This window comes from Camelus ferus, chromosome X (genome assembly GCF_009834535.1).
Source record: "Camelus ferus isolate YT-003-E chromosome X, BCGSAC_Cfer_1.0, whole genome shotgun sequence".
NCBI classification, from domain to species: domain Eukaryota; kingdom Metazoa; phylum Chordata; class Mammalia; order Artiodactyla; family Camelidae; genus Camelus; species Camelus ferus.
In genome coordinates, this window is record NC_045732.1 from 64,511,395 (window position 1) to 64,531,635 (window position 20,241).

The following is a 20,241-nucleotide window of genomic DNA, read 5'->3' on the forward strand; positions in this document are numbered from 1 at the left end:
GGTCCCAAAGATTAAAATTTGGAGTATGGGGAAAATTTTCACTATTTTCTCAGATATAGCAGGGCCCCATCATGTGTAGACAGTGTAACCTTAGGGAACAATATTATCTTAGGGAACTGGAGCCATGAGAAAGCTGTACCAAAATATGCTGCATCTTGTCCTAACTTGTATGGTCCCCTGCTTCGGACAAGTTTTTGTATCTTAATTTTGAGGATCACTGTATTCTGAGATACCATTCACGGGGTTCTTTTTCCCTCATGAAAAAGTACCCATGATACTTGTTAAGTTTATTATTTTAAAAAAGAGCATATAAACAAAACAAAACAAAACAAAAGAGGATGGTTTCCTGCTTTGGTAGAACCAGTTTTGATATCATGGAAATTAAAAAATCATATAGCATATTATTTCTCCAATGAACCAAGACCTTCATAGCCAAAAATATCCAGACTCTAACACACAGGGAGGCAAAGAGAAAATACTGATGTTTCTCTGCATTAACAGTGAGTGGTCATTGCAGGCTGAATGCTTACCTTGATCAAAGCTCAGGGTGGAGTGGTGGATCATCAGTGGAGCTGGCTGCCAAAGTGAAGAGAGGGGCACACTGTGCATTGGATTTGGGGAGCTTGGCTCTTCACTGAAGAAATATTGGCTGAAGAACAAGAAGGATGAGGAGCTCCCAACCATAGGGTGTGGGAGGGTGGTCAAGGACCTGCTGTGTGGCACTCAGCTCTTGACCTCACCTTTGGCTTTTTGCTTTGAGCAGAACCTCTGTGTCAGAAACACTGCATAGTCCTTGGATTCAGCCATACAGATCCTGAGCCCCATTGTCTAAGTCCTGGAATATGGAGAACTCAAATCTGGAACTACTTATGTGTGGTCCTTTGGCGTCTTCCCAACCAATTTGTAATGACTCTAAAAACACTATATAGATTAAACACAAGTACTTGTTTACTGCACTGTTACTCTGTGCTACAAATTGGACTATGTTCTCCATTTCACCCTATTTCATTTCCAGAACACCTCTGTGAGGTAGGTACTATATTTACCCCAATGTGGAAATGGACTTTTTAAAATTATGCACTTTGCCCAAGTATACAAACGCCCTTGCTTTAATCCAGTAGTTTTCAAATTTCACTGCAATCAAAAATCACTGATTTTTTTCTTCAGAAATATAAACAAACAGGTCTAATCCCTAAAAATTTCAGTTAAATTTGTGATGGGGCTAAGGCATCAATCATAAAACGAAAATGAAAACAAACTTCCCCAAATTATTCTAATGTTCAGTCAAAGTTGAGAAGTTCTGTTCTAAGCCATTGTAATAGATCAGTGTTTTCCAAAATTTCTTTAAAATCCTCAGTAAGAGACTTATTTTACATTGTAACTCAGTAGATAGACAGATATAAACCTGAAACAAAATTTCCACAAAACGGTATTTATGCTTGCAAGCATTTGCTTATTTTCTATCCTAGTCTAGTGTAAAACATCTTTCATTGCTGATTGCAACCTAATCAATTGATTTTACAACTCATTGGTTGGTTGCCAGAGTTTGAAAATCATTGTGCTTTACATTGCTTAATAAAAATGTGCTTTATTTTGCTAAACTTCCCTGCTGTATATTCTAGTTGAGCCTCCCTCTTCATGTGGAAGACCATTCATTCCTTGAGTGCCGGGAGACCATTCTATTTACTCCCTTCCTGGCATCCTCTGCTCATTTTCCATCCTCTTCTTACAGCAGGTTACCTATGAATGGCAACTGGCTCTGTCACACTTTCTTCAAGTATATAATTTTTAGAATAAATAATGTATGACTCAAGAGAAAATGACCTTTTTAAGTCCAAGCAATAGCAACAAGTCCATAAATTGTATTTCATTCATTCACATTCAAATTGCTGTATAACAAATTACCACACATTTAGTGGCTTAAAACAACAGTTTCCATGGGTTGGGGTCCAGGAACAGGTTAGTTAGATCATCTTCTCAGGGTCTTAGCAGGATGAAAGCTGTGATTTCATCTGGGGCTCAGGTTCCTTCTCCAGTCTCACTGGTTGTTGACAGAGTTCAGTTCTTTGGTGCTGTGGCTGTAGACCTCATGATGGCTGGCTTCTTTAAGGTCAGCAGGAGAACTCTCTTTTCAGGAATGGTTCAGTCCCTTTTTAAAGAGCCAGTCTGATCAGGCCACATCCACTTAGGATGATCTCCTTTGTAATTAACTAAAAGTCAACTGGTTAGTAACCTATTTGTGAGAGTGATATCCCATTCACAGTTTCTGCCCATACTCAACATAGTGTGTGTACATCAAAGTCTTAAGAATTCATCCTACCACAGCAAACATCTCTTTTTTACAAGATCTGTCCTGGTTTTTGCACTGAAAGTTCCACATCTCCAGGGAAGACCCTTGGCCACAGGTAAACTGGTACAGTTGGTCACCTTACCTGTGGACAGCGAAGTCTCTCAGCTTGTACCCTTTCTGTTTCATTCCTAATGAAAGTTCAATTACAGGGAAACTGGGTATGGAATTTGTTCCTGTTCTCCTCTGATACAATTTTTGTAAAGAGAGATTATCAGGTAACGTGCCTATGGTCAGGTGCCTCAGAGTCAGCATCATAGAAACACTTGACCAAAAATGTGTATTTTGCTTGTGGCATATCCCACCTATTGCAGACACCAAACAATGTTCACAAATGGAACATGATAAAGAGGAAAGGAATATCACATTTTTACGGTTCCTTTTGAATGCACTATGTGTGTCAATTAATAAATGCAGTATCACCTCAATGGTGTGATGGAAAACCCTAAGTGTAGGCAACAATGGCTAAAGTCAGCAGTACTTTCAGATCAATGCCACTAATTAACATAAATTTTATCTCCCTCAAAATTTGTTTTACATACTCCTACTTACATTCAGCAAACGTTGTAATAATAAAATAATACAAGAATTTTAAAATATAAACGTGGTACTGACTACACTATTGAATTGCGGTTTATTACCACTTTTACTGTCTTCTTGCCTCCCTTTTGAGTATTTTGAGGCAAATAAAATCAAAGGGAAAAAGTGACTTTCTGATTAAAAGCAAACCTGAATTTTGTATTTCATTATGCACTTTGCTTTCTTCCCATGATTAGAAAATTATTCTCCTAAACGAAAAACTGAAACCAAGACAATTGTTTCCTATTAATTTATTTCTATATAGATTATTTTACATCATTTAAAATAGAATGCAAAATCCACAGGAAAAAATCTAGAATATTTCCTCCCACAGTAGAACACAAGTTTTTAGCTTCTATAGGATATTAGTTCCCAGGCATTCTTGGCATTGAAATGTGATACTTTGTATTGCTTTTGTCTATTTGGAAGGATAGATCAATGGCCATTGTTCTTTTTATTATTTGATTCTAGCTTGAACTTCTCTGTCTCTTTCATCTGCCTTGGAACAAATTCAGTTGCATAAAAAGACAGTCCTTGGGCACCCACTTATTATAAATGACTTCTCATTCTACTTTATATGGGTTTTACCGTCAGCTCATGAAAAATCTTCAGAATATTAACATACTTAAACAAGTCCACTCAAAATGACATTTGACTTTTCACTTAAATTTCAGATGCTTTTCTTTTCCATATGAATATTCACTGCCCATATCTCCCCTCATTTTTTTCCCAAAAGTCTACTTCAGTGTGTAGGTGACAATCATTTGTTACTTCATGCCAAATATTTCTAATATAATGAGTTTATGTGAAGATTTTTAGTTCTTGTTTTGTTTTTTCCTGTGGAAAAAGAATCTCTTGAGCTTCCTGGATTGACCAGGAATCAAAAATCAGAAGACAGTATGTCAGGGTCCTGATGCCTTGCCATCATAAGTGAGGAGGCCATTTCACCACCCCAAACCTGGGAAATCTCTTTTATCGCTTTCACTTTTTCAGACGTTAAAATTGATTTATTTGAAGAAGCACTTAGAAGGAAAGAGGGCAAAGATTTAGTACACATCATGGGATTCTGCACTATATGCCTCACTGTATCTTAGTAAAACATATTTTGACATAATTGGTGGTTCTGGAATCCTTCCCAGAAGCATAGAAGTGCCTACAATGGGGAGTAAAACTGAAATGCCAATGCTAAACCTAGACACTTATTTCAGACTTTTAATCCCACCATATGCAAATGTCTTTCCAGGCCTTAAAAATAAAGAAAAAAATGCTTCATTCAGAATGTTTAAGTATATCAAAGAGCACTGTTTCATGGCTACTGCCAATGTTCACTGTTAAATACAGGGCACCTCAAAGGAAACACAGACTACTTAGAAACAGAATATTCATCAAGTTATAATGGTTGATAATTATATTGCTACACTCCCAAGTTGTTTCCCAAAGAAAATGCAAAGCAGCACTTATATGTTGGCATCATATCACCACCAACTGGCCAAAAGTATTTACTAGGAATGTTTACTAGGAAGAAAAATCAACTTTTAAACAAACAGGAATAGACAGTAAACATTCAGTACTTGATAAATTCATGGAGAAGCCAAATAATCTTGAAGTTACCTTTGTTTTTGGCAATTGAGATTGAATTTCAACACCCTCAAATCTCAGGAATGCTGGCAGCTGAGATTCTGCTAACATTTGAAAGTAAATCCACCATTTGTCAATCTAATCTTTTAGCTTTGACGAATTTTGAACAATTGTTTCACTAAGTTTGTTCACTCCTTTATGAACCCTGTCCAAATAAACTATTTTATGTATTCACTTGGTGACATTAACTGAACATCCCAGCATGTTAAAGAATCTTCTGCTTTCTGGTGATTGATTAAAGTTTATTTAGAGAACATCTAGATATAGGGGTATTTTTCTCTACCATCCAATCCGGATAATATATATAGACCAACATAGCTAATTTTATTTGGCAGTGAGAAATTCTAACACTTGGTTTCCCAGAGAAACTATCAACTTATAAAATGGAAAACCTTATTGAAGTTATTAACCCAAAGCACTTAGGGTTTACAAATAACATATAACATTCTTAAAGATTTGTTCTAACAATATTCAGGAGCCTGGAGTATTATTTATCCAGAAATGATGTGTTTTTAGTTCTTATGAAGCCCTCAGGTTCACCTTCTCACCTACAGCATGCATCTTGGAGATATTACTTCTTGTCTATATGTGATGAAAGATGATTGCACTCTATCCTATAGCTATGTATATGGAAAACTATACTTCTTTCCACAGTGATGATCCTTGTAGCTTTGTTTAGATGATTATGCCAGCTCTTTCCTCTTAGGATTGCTTCATTCCCAATACAATTATTTGGCTCTGGGCAAGGGAAATGAGGCTTCTGAGTGGTTAACTCTTTAGTATAGATGGTCATGTACAAATTGCATATCCTATTTAGTTGGCTGTACCTTTATTTGACTTTATCTATTTTCTGTTCTTGTTCTCTAGTAAGGAAACATGGTTTCTAATAGCAATCAGATTTAGCCCTTTATCTCAGTTCTGGCTTCCACTACTCTGGATTGTTTGCAAGACCATAACAATCTACAAACTAAATTCCTAGTCTCAAGTATCTTTGCCCTCAAATCCACTCTCCGTGTCATTGCCAAACTTATCTCTTTCAAGCACCGCCTACAACTTTGGATACTTTATGCCTACCTTCCCACAAAGATATCCTGTTGTTTACTGGATCAAATCCAAACTCATCATTTGACAGTTCAAACCACATAATATAACACTCACTGTCCCTAACCATTGATAACGACCTTCAGTTCTGCTTAGGTCACTCCTCTTGTCATCAAATTCCCACTCTCCGCAAAAGTCATGACACATTTATATGATTCAGCTATTCATTGAACATTCTTGCCTCCTTTGTTGTGGATTAAATGACCATAATTGTGAGGTTTATATCTGGACTCTCTCTTCTATTCCATTAATCTATGTGTCTGTTTTGATTCCTGTAGCTTTCACATATAGTCTGAAGTCAGGAAGGATGATACCTCCAGCTTTGTACTTTTTTCTCAAGATTGCTTTGGCAATTCAGGATTTTTCAGTATTTCATATGAATTTTAGGGTTATTTGTTCTAGTTCTGTGAAAAATGTCCTGGGTAATTTGATAGGGATCATACTGAATCTGTAGATTGTTTGGGGCAGTATGGCCATTTTAACAATATTGAGTCTTCCAATCCAAGAGCATGGGATATCTTTCCATCTGCTTGTATCCTCTTCCATTTCATTCATAAGTATCTTATAGTTTTCTAAGTACAGGTTGTTTACTTCCTTATGTAGGTTTATTCCTAGGTATTTTATTCTTTTTGATCAGATGGTAAATGGGATTGTTTCCTTAATTTCTGTTTCTGATAGTTTGCTGTTAGTGTAAAGAAATGCAACAGATTTTCGTATATTAATTTTGTATCCTGTTACCTTTATTGAATTCATTGATGAGCTCTAGTAGTTTTCTGGTGGCATCTTAAGGATTTTCTATGTCATGTCATCTGCAAACAGTGCCAGTTTTATTTCTTCCTTTCCAATTTGGATTCCTTTTATTTCTTTTTGTTGTCTGATTGCATTGGCTAGGACTTCCAATACTATTTTGAATAAAAATGGTGAGAGTGAGCATCCTTGTCTTGTTCCTGATCTTAGAGGAAATGCTTTCAGCTTTTCACCACTAAGTATGATGTTAGCTGTAGGTTTCTCACATTTGGTCTTTATTATGTTGAGGTATGTTCCTCTGTGCCTACTTTCTTGAGGGTTTTATCATAAATGGATGTTGGCTTTTATCAAAGGCTTTTTCTGCAACTATAGAGATAATTGTATGTTTTTATTATTCAGTTTTTAATGTCCTATATAACATTGATTAATTTGTGGATATTAAAAAATCCTTGCATCCCTGCGATAAATCCCACTTGATCATAGTGAATGATCCCTGTAATGACACTCTTCGATAGACGTAATAGCAATATTTGTTTCAATCTGTCTTCTAAAGCAAAGGGAAGAAAAGCAAAAATAAACAAATGGGACCTAATTAAACATAAAAGTTTTGCACAACCAAGAAAGCATTGAAAAAAAGAGAGACAACCTACTTAATGGGAGAAAATATTTGCAAATGATATGACCAATAAGGGGTCAATATACAAAGTATATAAACAGTTCATACAATTCAATGTCAAAAAACCCTGAATGAAAAATGGTGAAACCATCGTACACTGTTAGTAAGAATGTAAATTGGTGCAGCCACTGTGGAAAACAGTATGGAGGTTTCTCAAAATTTTAAAATAGAACTACCATATGATCTAGTAATTCCACTCTTGGGTATACATCTAAAAAAACAAAAACAAAAACACTAATTCAAAAAGATATGTACATCCCAATGTTCATAGAAGCATTATTTACAATTGCCAAGATATGGAAGCAACCTAGACATTCATCAACAGACGAATGGATAAAGAAGATGTGGCATATACACAGGCACACTCGCGCGCGCGCGCACACACACACACACAATGGAATACTACTCAGCCATTTAAAAAGAATGAAATTTTGCCATTTGAAACAACATGGATGGACTTGGAGGGTATTATACTAAGTGACGCAAGTCAGACAGAGAAAGACAAGTACTGTATAATATTACTTTTATGTGGGATCTAAAAAATAAAATGAACTAGTGAATATAACAAAAAATAAACAAACTCACAGATAATAGAGAACAAAGTAGTAGTTACCAGCGGGAAGAGGGCAGTGGTTAGGGGCTTAAGAGGTACAAACTATTATGTATAAAATAAGCTATAAGGATATATTGTACAACATAGAAGATATAGCCAATATTTTATAACTATAAGTGGAATATAACCCTTAAAATTGTGAGTCACTGTATTGTACACCTGTAACTTATATAATATTTTACATCAACTATACTTCAATAAAAAATAAATAGAAAAATAAAAAAGTCAACAAGATGCTTACTTCACTTTTTTAAATTCAATGTGTAGTACATATTTTTACTACTTTTCTTGCTATTTTTTGTTGGTTTGTTCATATGTATATTTGCTTATATTCCATCTTCTTTCATCACTTGGAATATACACTGTGAGAATTCAAGACCCTTATCCATTTTATTTAATGTTGAATATCTAGGGACAGGGACATAGTAGCTGCTCAATAAATTTTTGTAGAAGAAATAGATGAATAAAGTGGACACTGGCCACATTGATTCACCTGGAATAAAAACTAGAAGTCTGTTTACTGACTCTCAGTAAACAAAAGTTTTAAAAACAATTCTTATGAAATTAATTCTTCATGCTTGATTTTTCTGTGTATCAATGCAAAACTGATGCATATACACAATGTGAATATCAAAGAATAATACTGTAAAAATACCTTTTGATCCCTTAAAGGAATGGATACTTTGGAGCTTTTGCAAGTTGAGGGAAAATTACAATGGAGATCTGATAAGCTTCTAATAATTTATGGGCAAAAATATAGTGGAGATGCCAATGTACAACTTCATGAACTTTGATAAACATTTGCCAAAATTTATTGAATGCACACATGTGATTACTTACACAAATTTTAGCATGCAAGTATATCATCTAAGTTATTTTGTGGTGGATATCACTAAATGAGACTTGGTAAACCAGGTTAAGAATTTTGTATTTTATTTTAAGTGCTATTGGAAGTCAAATTTTTAAGCAGAGGGGTCATATAATTTGATTTATAGCCTTAAAATATCATTCTGGCTGCAAGGGCAAGGAATTGGTAGCTAGGTACTTAAGACTATTGAAGTATATCAGGATAGGTAATAACTTAGAGCAAAGTGATAGCAATTGAACTGGAAAGAAGTAAACTAATATGGGATATATTTTAAAGTTAAATTCATTTCAGTTAGCTTCCATCTGAGAGAGTAGTGAGGAAATACAAGGAATGAAAGATGATTCTTACGCTTGGGACTTGAGAAGCTGGATGGTACCCAGGATGTGATTCTCACCTATATATACATGGTGCACTCCATCACTTCACTTTGGTCTTTAGTCTTATGTCACCTGATCAGAGAGGCTTTCCCTGACCTCCCTATCCAAAATAGCAGTTTCCATCACTCTTTATCCACGATCCTACTTTATTTTCCATCTTAGCACTTATAATCTGACATTTTATTTTTTATTGGTTGATGTCTCCACTAGAATACATAGTCCATAAAATCATGAATGTTGTTTGTATTGTTCACTGTTTATCTATTGTCTAAAATGACATCTGGCATAATAGATGTTCAATAAATATTTGCTGAATAGATAAATTTTCTGAGTATGGAGAATATTGATGAAAGTACAGGTTGAAAAAATCAAAATTTTCATTATTTTAAGATTGAGATATTTATTACACATCCAAGTAGACATGATGAGTAGGCAGGTGGATACCCAAGTCTACAGATCAGGAAGCGCTAAATGATAAAAATATAACTTCAATTGTGATCAGCATATTGATCATATTTAAAGTGGTTGAACTGCATGATGTCATGGTGCTATATTGGGGCTTTGCATTTTGCTCTTGCCCTCTTGGAATGCTGTCTTGAAACTGCCACATGAAGAAGTTGATCCAGCCTATTGGAGGATGACAGACAGCATGGAAGAGGACATAGAGGCCCCAAACAACAGCTAGCACCCACTGCAAAATTTGTAAGTGACACCATCTTGAACTTTACAACCATTACAGTTGCCACATAACTGTAACTATTCAAGTGAGAGCAGAGGAAAACAATAAAAAGTCAGATCACAGATTCATGAGTAATAATAATTCAGTGTGTTTTTAAGACACTAAGATTTAGAATAGCTTGCTACACAACAATAGCTAACTGAAGCAGTCACTGAGGGTGAGACTGAAGAAAAATAAGGCAATTAGATGAAGGAATTGGAGAAAAAAATGGAGAGACATATTTTGACATCTATATTTGGGAGGTAGAATGAATCAAATAGTAATGTAATGGATTTGGGTGGTAAATGAGAAGAAGCCCTAAGGAACTTCAATATTTCATGATTTGCTAGAGAAATAAGTACTAACAAGGAGATTTTAAAGAAGTGGCCAAGGGGATAAGAGGAACAGCAGGAAAATAAAATGTCATGGAAAGAAATGCAATATTTCACATAAAGAGTGATAAATTGTATTAAAAACTTCTGATAGATGAAAAATATGAGCATACTTAACTGTTCACTATATTTAGTGAGATCACATAAACAAAAATGAATGTAATTTATTATTGAAATTATTAGTTGAATGGATATATAAATCATTCCAAAAGTTTAAACCCTACATTGTACAAGCATCATTGATAATTGATTTAATATGTTGTTGGACATTTTCATGTTAAAAGTATAGTCATTGTACCCTTTACCAGTAATATCTTATTGAAAAACTGTTTCTAGAAGAAAATAATATTGCACTCAAATCATTTTATCTTGAAGGTTTTTATAGGAAAAATCTACAGCTTTCAACATTATATTCAGTTAGGAAAGAAATCTGGTACTCAAGAAGGTTAGAGTTACATTTGCCATTGTTGAAATGATTTTAATCTGCCAAACATCCCTCTAAAAATTCTCTCATGAGAAGTTACCTTAATTCCAAGAATTTCCCCTTTTAAGCTAAAATATATTACCTCAGTATCTTTCTTCAGAAATGGACAAAAGAAAGCTCAGTTCTTTTTTAAAAATGTACTTGTAAATAATATATTACATACATTTTAGAAATTTATGATGAATTGAAAGAGTATAGAAAATTAAACACCACTTTTAAACTAAGATACTTATAAAAAGAAATTGTAAACATTCTGGATATATGCCTTTGATGATTTTACACAGTTCACTTGTATGAACATTAATAGAATGCTATATTTGAGACTAACCTACAAATATGCTGCTTCCCATAACTGTTCACATTTGAGCTTTGCTCTGTGCTTCATTTCTATTTACCTACTCCTACTATTTTGGTATTTAATTCTCTGAAGTATACATGAAGATAGAAATGTATGGACCTTTTAATTTACTAAATTACTGTACTTAGCCTTACTATATAAGTGAGGCTATTGATGCAAAGAAACTTATTGATGTAGTAGAGACATTTTCCCCTTGTATGTACTGAGCATTTGCAACTACTCCAAATTAAAATTAAACAGAAAAACGAACACACAAAGAAATTATTGAGTCCCAACACTGCATCCGCTTCAACATTGCACCTCTAAGCCCAGTTTCCACTATGTTTTCAAGTCCAATGAGAAGTGTATGGAATGGTTTATAGTTAAAAATGGTGAAGTTAACTTGGCATTTTCTCCTTTTCAGCTCATAAATCACTATAAACAAGGGGAGAGTGAGAAACAGAAAAAAAAAAAAAAAGCTTCATCAGCAATGAAACTAGAGGTACATCAAACTCTGAATGACAAAACAAGAGAAAGACTGCCAAAAGATTGGTGGTCAAGTAGAATTGAGGGGCTACAAGGAGACAGAATGCCTGTGGCTCAGTAAAACCTGGCAAGTAAGTGGTATAGCCTGAAATACAGAACCAGTGATGACTTGTCTGCTACAACAGAAAAACTGTTCAAGGGTAATAGTTGAAGCTTTCTTGGACCTCACTAAACATAAAATCTTGGTAAGCTGTGGAAATGAGGCTGAATCAGAAATAATATATACTTGTAACATTTACAGAAAATTAACTATCAATGGGTCAAGGACAAAATAAAGACTTCACCTGTCCTAATTCTAGTATTCTGAGTCTGGAAAATCACACTTTTACATAGTCTTTTGACATTAGGAGAATATCTGATAGTTTAGATGCTCTTTTTCCTCCCTTCCTCACAAGCTTCCTAAATAGAGCCATTCCAGGAAGAATGCAATGCGTAAAGAGTTGAATAAAGAAATTAGATTTCAGTTTCAACTCTGGCCCATGAATTACTTACAAGTTGTTATTCTTGTTCCTACAACAAGAAAACTCTGACCACACTGAAAAAATTTGAGAGAGGGTATAGAGAAAAGGGAACCCCCTACACTGTTGGTGGGAATGTAGTTTGGTGCAGCCATTATGCAAAACAGTATGGAGATTACTCAAAAAAAAACTATAATTAGACTCTCCATATGATCCAGCAATTCCACTCCTGGTCATATATCCAGAGGGAACTCTAATTCAAAAAGATACATGCACCCCAATATACAACAGCCAAGACATGGAAGCAACCGAAATGTTCATTGACAGATGACTGGATAAAGAAGCTGTGGTATATTTATACAATGGAATACTACTCAGCCATAAAAAATAATAAAATAATGCCATTTGCAGCAACATGGATGGACCTAGAAATTGTCATTCTAAATGAAGTAAGCCAGAAAGAGAAAGAAAAATACCATATGACATCACTCACATGTGGAATCTAAACAAAGAAAAAAAGAGGACTCTAATTAACTTATCTACAAAACAGAAACAGACTTGCAGACATGGTAAACAATATTTTGGTTATCAAGGGAAAGGGGTGGGAAGGGATAAATTTGGGAGTTTGAGATTTGCAAATGTTAGCCAGTATATATAAAAATAGATTAAAAAAACAAATTTCCTCTGTATAACACAGGGAACTATATTCAATATCTTGTAATAACCTTTAATGAAAAAGAATATGAACACGAATATATATACGTATATGCATGACTGGAACATTGTGCTGTACACCATGAATTGACACATTGTAACTGACTATATGTCAATTAAAAAAAGGGGGAGAAGAAGTCATTCAACTAAATAGTTTAAGACAAATAATCCAAAATTTTTTTAATATTTGGGAAAAGATTTAGATAGGCACTTTACAAAAGAATATATATAAATAACCTATAAGCACATAAAAAGTTATAGAATATCATTAGTTTTCATAGAAATGCAAATTAAAACTAAAATGAGATACAGTTACACACCTACTGTTAAACTTAAAAAGCCTTATAATACCAACTGTTGACAAAGATGGAGAGCAACAGGAACTCACATATACTGCTGATGGTAATGTAAAATGGTACAACCATTGTGTAAATCTGCTTAGCTGTTACTTATAAAGTAAAATAAATGCTGTATAAGTTGGCAATTCTATCCAGGAAAAATGAAACGGCAGTGCACAAAATCACTTGCACCAATTTGTTCAGAGCAACCATATTTATAGTAGTCAAAATTATTTGGAAACAACTAAATATCCATCAGTTGATAATAGAAAACAACCTGTGGTATATCCATACAATGGAAAACTGTTTAGCAATAAAAGGAATAAATACACAATATATGCAACAATGTGAAAGAATCTCAAAATGTATTTTTAGAATGAAAGCATTCAGAAATAAAGGAGTGCACACTGTGACTCCATTTATATGAAATTCCAGAATAAGAAAAATATTCGATAATGACAGAAAGTTGATCAGTGTTTCCACAGGTAGGGTGTAATGTGGGTTGTCTACAAAGGGGTATGATGGAACTTTGTTGAGTGATGGAAGCATTCTAATGCCTCCTTGTGGGGCTGATTAAACAGGCATCCACATTTGTCATAACTCATCAATCTCTGCTCTTGGGTGCATTTTATTGCATATAAATGACTATTCAATAAATTTGATTTTAAGTGCAATAAATAGTATTATGCTATAAGAGATATATTAATGCTAGTCACTGTTTGGAATTTAGATTCTGATGTAAACAAATAAATTCTGAACAGACACTTTTTTAGGCTACTGGGGAAAGTTTAACAGTCCCTGATTAGTTGAGGATATCAAGAAATTATCATTAATAGTGTTAAAAATGATCATTTCATTGAGGTATTGCTTAAAAACAAATTCCTTATCTATTATAAATATATTTTGCAGATTTTTAAATAATGTTTTACAACATCTGAGATTTGTTTTAAAAGTATGCTGAGGGGGGGGGTAGTAAGTGGACATATAAATGACAGAAGATTGGTTATATGTAGATAATGGTGAAGCAGGGCAATAGATACAGGGAGTGGGGGCTCATAGTAATATAATTTTTACTTTTATAAGCATTCACAATTTCCATTATTAATGTTTTAAAATGATCAAATAGCATTATAGTATAATTCCATAATTTATGTGTGTGTGTGTGTAGAAAACATACTTCATAAATATATTTGTCAATTGTGATTATTTTTGGATGTTAGAAAATCAGACTATTGCAGTTGTTTTTCATTTTGACTTCTGTATGTTCAAGGTTTTTCTACAGTGAAACTTATTACTCATGTAATGAAATACATATGAATAATTACTAAATTTACTAAAAAGCAATTGATTACCATCAAATTAAAATTATATGTTTCTGTATTCAGAAAATGAGCCAACAAAACTTCATTTTGCTGGCAGACGTGTTTTGAACATATTCTTGGGACTGTTACTCTTCTTGACTTCTCTTCAGAAGATTGTGTCAACTGTGATAGCATTCAGCTTTTCTGCATCTTTACCAACTCTATCCTGCACTTGCTTTTACATCACTTTTCCTTGACTAGTTTGAAATGCCAATCTTCTGAATCCTCAGATCACTTCATTTAAACTTCTATTATGGTTTTGACTTCTAAAAAGATTGACATTTAACTTCCTACACAATATAACTCAAACCAGCTTTTCAAAACTTATGAAGAATTATACACCATAGTGTAGTGAGGAGAAGCATCATGTGGTCAAAGTGCACATGCTTAACAAAGACAGATGGATGAAAATCACAACCTTGACATCAGTAGAGGGTATTTGAACAAATTATTCACCTCCACTGGGCCTCAATTATCCTCATTTTAAAAATAGAAAACGTGTTACCTCACACGACTGGGATAAAAAAATAAAAGAAAGCATGGGAGGTTTTAAAACCTAATAGTGTTGCAGAAAAATGTGTTACACCTCGGTGTTACAGCTCAGTTGTAACAGCAACCTGGATCCAGGCGAGACACCAAGCAGCACTGAGAGAGTTGGAGAACTCAGGTTTATTCCGTCAGCGGGTCCAGAGGAGTTAACACTTCAAGGTCTGGACCCCATCTGTAGGTTTACACAAGCCTTTTATAGGCTGCCAGTTTTACACTTTGCAGCATCATATGCAAGTAAAGTACAACAGAAGTTGACCAACCAGGAGCAAGCTTTGTAGAAATAGCCCAATCAGGAGTGAGCTCCATGCAAATGAAGTACTACAAATGGACCAATCAGAAGTTAGGGAAGTGGACCAATCAGAAGTGAGAGTAATAACCAATCAGAAATGAGAGTAATAACCAATCAGGAGTGAAGGAAATAACCAATCAGAAGTGAGCTCAGGGAACCAGTAGAATTTTAGGTGTAAGTTAGCCGCTTTAGACGCAAAAAGTGAGATAAAGCCTCTGGGCCAGGGAACCCGACGGTGCTAAGAGGAGAGCAGCGGCCCTGCCTAGGGGTCCTGCCGGTCTTTTTATGGGGCTTCCCGCCTCAATAGGTATTCAATAAATATTGGTTCTCTTTTCCTCTAGCCCCATACATAACACTTTTGTGCCATTCAAAACTTTACTAAACTCATTGTTCTTAGGAAAACACCTCTGAACTTTAACAAGTCTAAATGAACTGATCTGATAATCTGAGGCTTTTCAAACTAGTCAATGAAAAGAGATGAAAAGGCAAGTAGGATAAGACAGTAAAGATAACAAAATTTTCAGTTGAAATGCTTTGATTCTGTTTATGTCTACCTGCAAGATTATACATCCTTCCAAGCCCAACGTAAATACTACTACTTCCATGGAGCCGTTCTGATTCTGAAATTAAGTGTGTTTTCTCTCTTCTTTTAATTCTGCTTAAAATCACATGCCTTTCTTTTGACATATGGTTTGCCTCATTCATTATTTTTGTTTTTATTCAAAAAAGTTACTGTTTTGAAAAAAAGGCAATAAGCATGGGCACAAGATAAACAAAGATAAATATGTGTGCTGTGTGTATCTACATTGCTTAAGAAAGAAAATATGTGAACAATATAGAATGAAGGAGTTGGATTAGTTCTGATGTATCAGAGAATGACTGGCTAAAGATAGGAAAACAGTGTATTTAAATAGAAAACATCAAATTTAAAATTGATTTATCTCCTAGCTTCAGAGGCAATACTCAATTCTACATCAACTTTGAGGATAGTTATTGGTATTACTACGATACAGGTTCTCAAATAAATGTATTAATGTAGAATATGCAGAATGATCAACTTCAGTCATTAGCAGTGGATGGCCATATACTTATTTCCATGCACACTAGCTGAATAACAAGATGACAGAATCCATCTCCCAAGATTCTGTCAGACAGACTTATATGTTTCTTCCTTCTAAATCAGATCCCACAAAGTTACAAATACAACTTAGGAGATACTGGTATAGATATCAAAAAGAGATGAATGAGTTTCTCCTTTCAAATGGGATGGAATAGTTCACAGCAGGCCAACAATATCACTGGAAGCAACCAGAAAAGATAAAGTGTTTAAGGCATCAGAGGTCTACAGAAGCAATAAGGACCCGAAGAAATAGCATCTCACAAAGGAGAAAAACTTTTAGAAGCCAAGAATCTGCAGCTGCCTCTTCTCTGAGGAAATCTGAAAACTGGGTATGGGCCAGAATTGAAAAATCTGGGTGTGGCTAAGGCAGAGTGTTACTTCTTGGGAAAAAGAAACTAGCATACTGGTGATCCCATGGGGCTAGAGTGACAAAATTAGACAATTTAGGTTCTTTCTCAAAATTGGAGAGTTGAGCAGAGGTTAATTAAAGAGGCCACACAATGCAGAGGAGGCCTTTTTAGAACTGACACCCTGGGCTTTCTTGAGACCATAACAGCCATACTCCAGAAGTAAAGAACACACCACAGAACAAGGGCTATACCAGGGATAAAAGAACAAAACTGAAACACAGACTAGCAAAGCGATAAAATAAGCTTTAGCATGATTAAGGTGATCCTCTGGTCATTTAACTACATTCTGGGGCAAAATATAACACTTTAGAGAGAAAAATTTACATAATCAAGATCCATCTCAACATTTAAGGAATAATGTATAGCATATGGTAAAAAAAAAAAAACAGACATGTAGAAAGTCAGTAATGAAGAAATACAATACTCTATAAAAGGAGACCCATACATGATCCAAATATTAGAGCTAGCAGAAGGACCTGAAAATACTATAATTAATATGATAAAGAAAATATAAGAAAAGGTGGAAATAATCAGAAGAGATGTAGCATTTCAAAAGAAAATCAGAATCTGCAGAAATGTATCAAATGAACATTATGTTACCTCAAAAGACAGTATATAAATCTCAAAACTCACTAGTTGTTGTAACATCATATAGAACACAAGACACAAGATTAATAAATTTGAAGAAATAATAAGAGAAATAATCCAAAGTGAACACAAAGAGATAAAAAGAAAACACAGATCCAAGAGTAAGAAAATACTTGAGACACAATCAAAAGGTCTAACATACTTTTAATCAGAATCCTAGATGAGAAGAAAATGAATGGAATAGAACCAATGTATGAAAAATTAATAACTTTAAAATCTTTAAATCTAACAAAAATATCTCAATCTATAGATTCAAAAACTCAGCAAACAATAAATAGGATAATGTATTGAAAATGTAAACAAATAATTTTGTAGTTAATATAATATTATTCAGCAAAGATGAAATAAAGAAATTTGCAGATATTTAAAGTTGAATTTATTCATCACCAGCGTATCTACACTACTAAAAGAAAAAAAAAAAAAACTCAAGATGAAGAAAAACAATCCTAATTGAACAAGTTACCATAAAAAGGAAGAAGAGCCCCAGAAAAGATAAATATATTGCTAAATGAAAATCCATTTAAAACACAATGATGATGTCTAATTAGATTTGAAACACATGTAACAAATAAATTATATAACAAAACATAAGGGTTGGAGGAAGTAAATGGAGTTAAACTATTGTTAATAGATGCATATTTAGTCCCTTAGGTAACTATTTATTAATAATAAAAGAGGCATAATTAAAATCTAACACAACAACAACAAAAAAAGAGCACTTGATTAATACAAAAGAAACCAGAAAACAGGAGTAAAGAAACACAGACCAGAAGAGCCAATTTAAAAAAAAAGCGAGATGGTAAATTTTAACTATATTATTAATTACATACAATTTGAGTTGCCTAATTTCTCATCTTAAAAGATAAAGATTGCTATAATGAATTAAGGAAAAACTATATATGCAATTTTCAATCAACATCTTTTAAATATAATAGTAGTTAAAGGGTAAAAGTACAAAGATGGGAAAATACATAAACAAAAATTATTCAAAAAAGCTACTGTGGCCTCTGATAGCTTGGAAAGTATACTGTAGGAAATAAGTATTATGAGAAATAATGGAAGACATTTCATAAAAATAGTAACAGAAACAGTGCAATAAGAAAATATAAAAACCAAAAGTTGCTTGTATCTAATAACATAGCTTCGAAATATATAAAGCAGAAATTGACAGAAGTAAGAGACAAATCCAAAATCATAACTGGAAATTTTAAAACCCCTCTCTTGAAATTGAGTAGTATAAGGAAACAAAAGTAAATATGAATATAGAAACATTAAATAAGAACAATTGATTTAACTGAAATATCTGCACTGCTATATCCAGCATCTACAAAATGCTCTTTTTTTCCCAAATACACAAGGGGGGCATACACCATAATAGAACACACCCTTGGATATGAATTAAGTCTCAAAAACTGCAAAGAGAAGAGTGATGTCAACAAGACTAGCAAACTCCAGGCTCACATTTCCTTATAGAAACATTTGAAAAGCAACTATAATGACTTTATATAGGAGCTCTAAAAAACAATCAAATGTCTGCAGCAACCAACAGAATTCCCAATCAAGAAAAAGTCACATTCAACGGTAAGAAATTCCATGGCATTTTTACTCACCCTTGCCTCGCACTCTCACTAGCACAGCTCAGCACAGCCTGAGGGAAGCAGGAGGCCAGGTCCTAGTTCCTTCCCTCAAACTGGAGGAAGGCGAGAGGACTTCACTTGCAACATTCAAACCAGTCTGGAAAATGAATGAAGGATTGATCTCTGTTTCACCTAATTCAGAGTTTAGGTAGGGAAAAGCAGTTTAGCACAGATTTCAGGCTAGGAAAAGCCATGGGGAGCAGAGTGGATTGCACGTGGGTACTGATCATGAAAGCTGCAGGGGAACTATGGACCTGAAGACTCCTGCTGCAAAGAGATTATAAGAAAGTACAATAGAAAATCTAAGGCTCTGAGAAGAGGCAGGAGTAAAACTCCTTGGGAAAATAAGATATTTAAAAGCAGCCATGTATAAGGGAGGGATCAAAAACAAAAACAAAAACAAAAACAAAAACAAAAACACGCATGTACACAGGCCCAGGCAAGATGCATGCGAAGAAAAGGCCTGAGTAAACCTTAAGCCTTCATACCAGGCTGATCTCAAAGCACAGAACATACTCTGTTAACTAGTAAAGGTCTTCCTTGGCAGAGATCCCGTCTTCAGAGACTCAGAGAGATGGCTACTTTTATTTTTAACATAAAATCACAAGGCATAAAAAGAAACAGGAAAACATAGTCTATTAAAAGAAAGAAAAAATGGCAGAAAATGTCCCTGAAGAAACAGGCATCAAAAATAACAGACAAATAATTTAAAATAACCATCTTAAAAATGCTCAGAGAGTTGAAGAAAACATGGACAAAGAACTAAAGGAAATCAGGAAAAGAAATCTGAACAAAACCGTAAATATCAACAAAGAGGTAGAACTCATAGCAAGAAACAGAACAGAAATTCTGGAGCCTAAAAATAAAAGAACTGAATTGAAAGTTCACTAGAGAGGTTCAACAACAGAATTGAAAAGACAGAAGTGTCAGCCAACTTTTTTATTGAGGTATATTCGACATACATTATTATGTTAGTTTCATGTGTACAAAAAAATGATTCTACATATGCAAACATTGCACCATGATCACCACGATAAGTCTAGATACCATCTGTTACCATACAAAATTAATACAATATTATTGATTGTATTCCTCATGATGTACATTTCATCCCAATTACTTATTTATTTTATGACTGGAAGTTTGTATGTCTTGATATCCTTCATCCACTACACCTTCTCTAGCCTTCCTCCCCCTTGGCAACATCCTGTTCTCTGTATCTATGAATATGTGTTTTGTTTTGTTCATGTGTTTGTTTTGGTTTTTAGACTCTGTATATAAGTGAAATCACACT

General features: G+C 34.2%; 1 long non-coding RNA gene across 2 annotated transcripts in view; it reads right to left on the bottom strand.

Annotated features, from left to right (window-relative positions):
* Positions 1 to 19,527, bottom strand: part of LOC116662096 — a 65,507-nt gene extending 45,980 nt beyond the window's left edge. For both annotated transcript variants that reach the window (XR_004318081.1, XR_004318080.1), the window contains exon 1: positions 18,921 to 19,527. This is a non-coding gene — a long non-coding RNA (uncharacterized LOC116662096). The remainder of the gene's footprint in view (positions 1 to 18,920) is intronic.
* Positions 19,528 to 20,241: the final 714 nt, after the last annotated feature.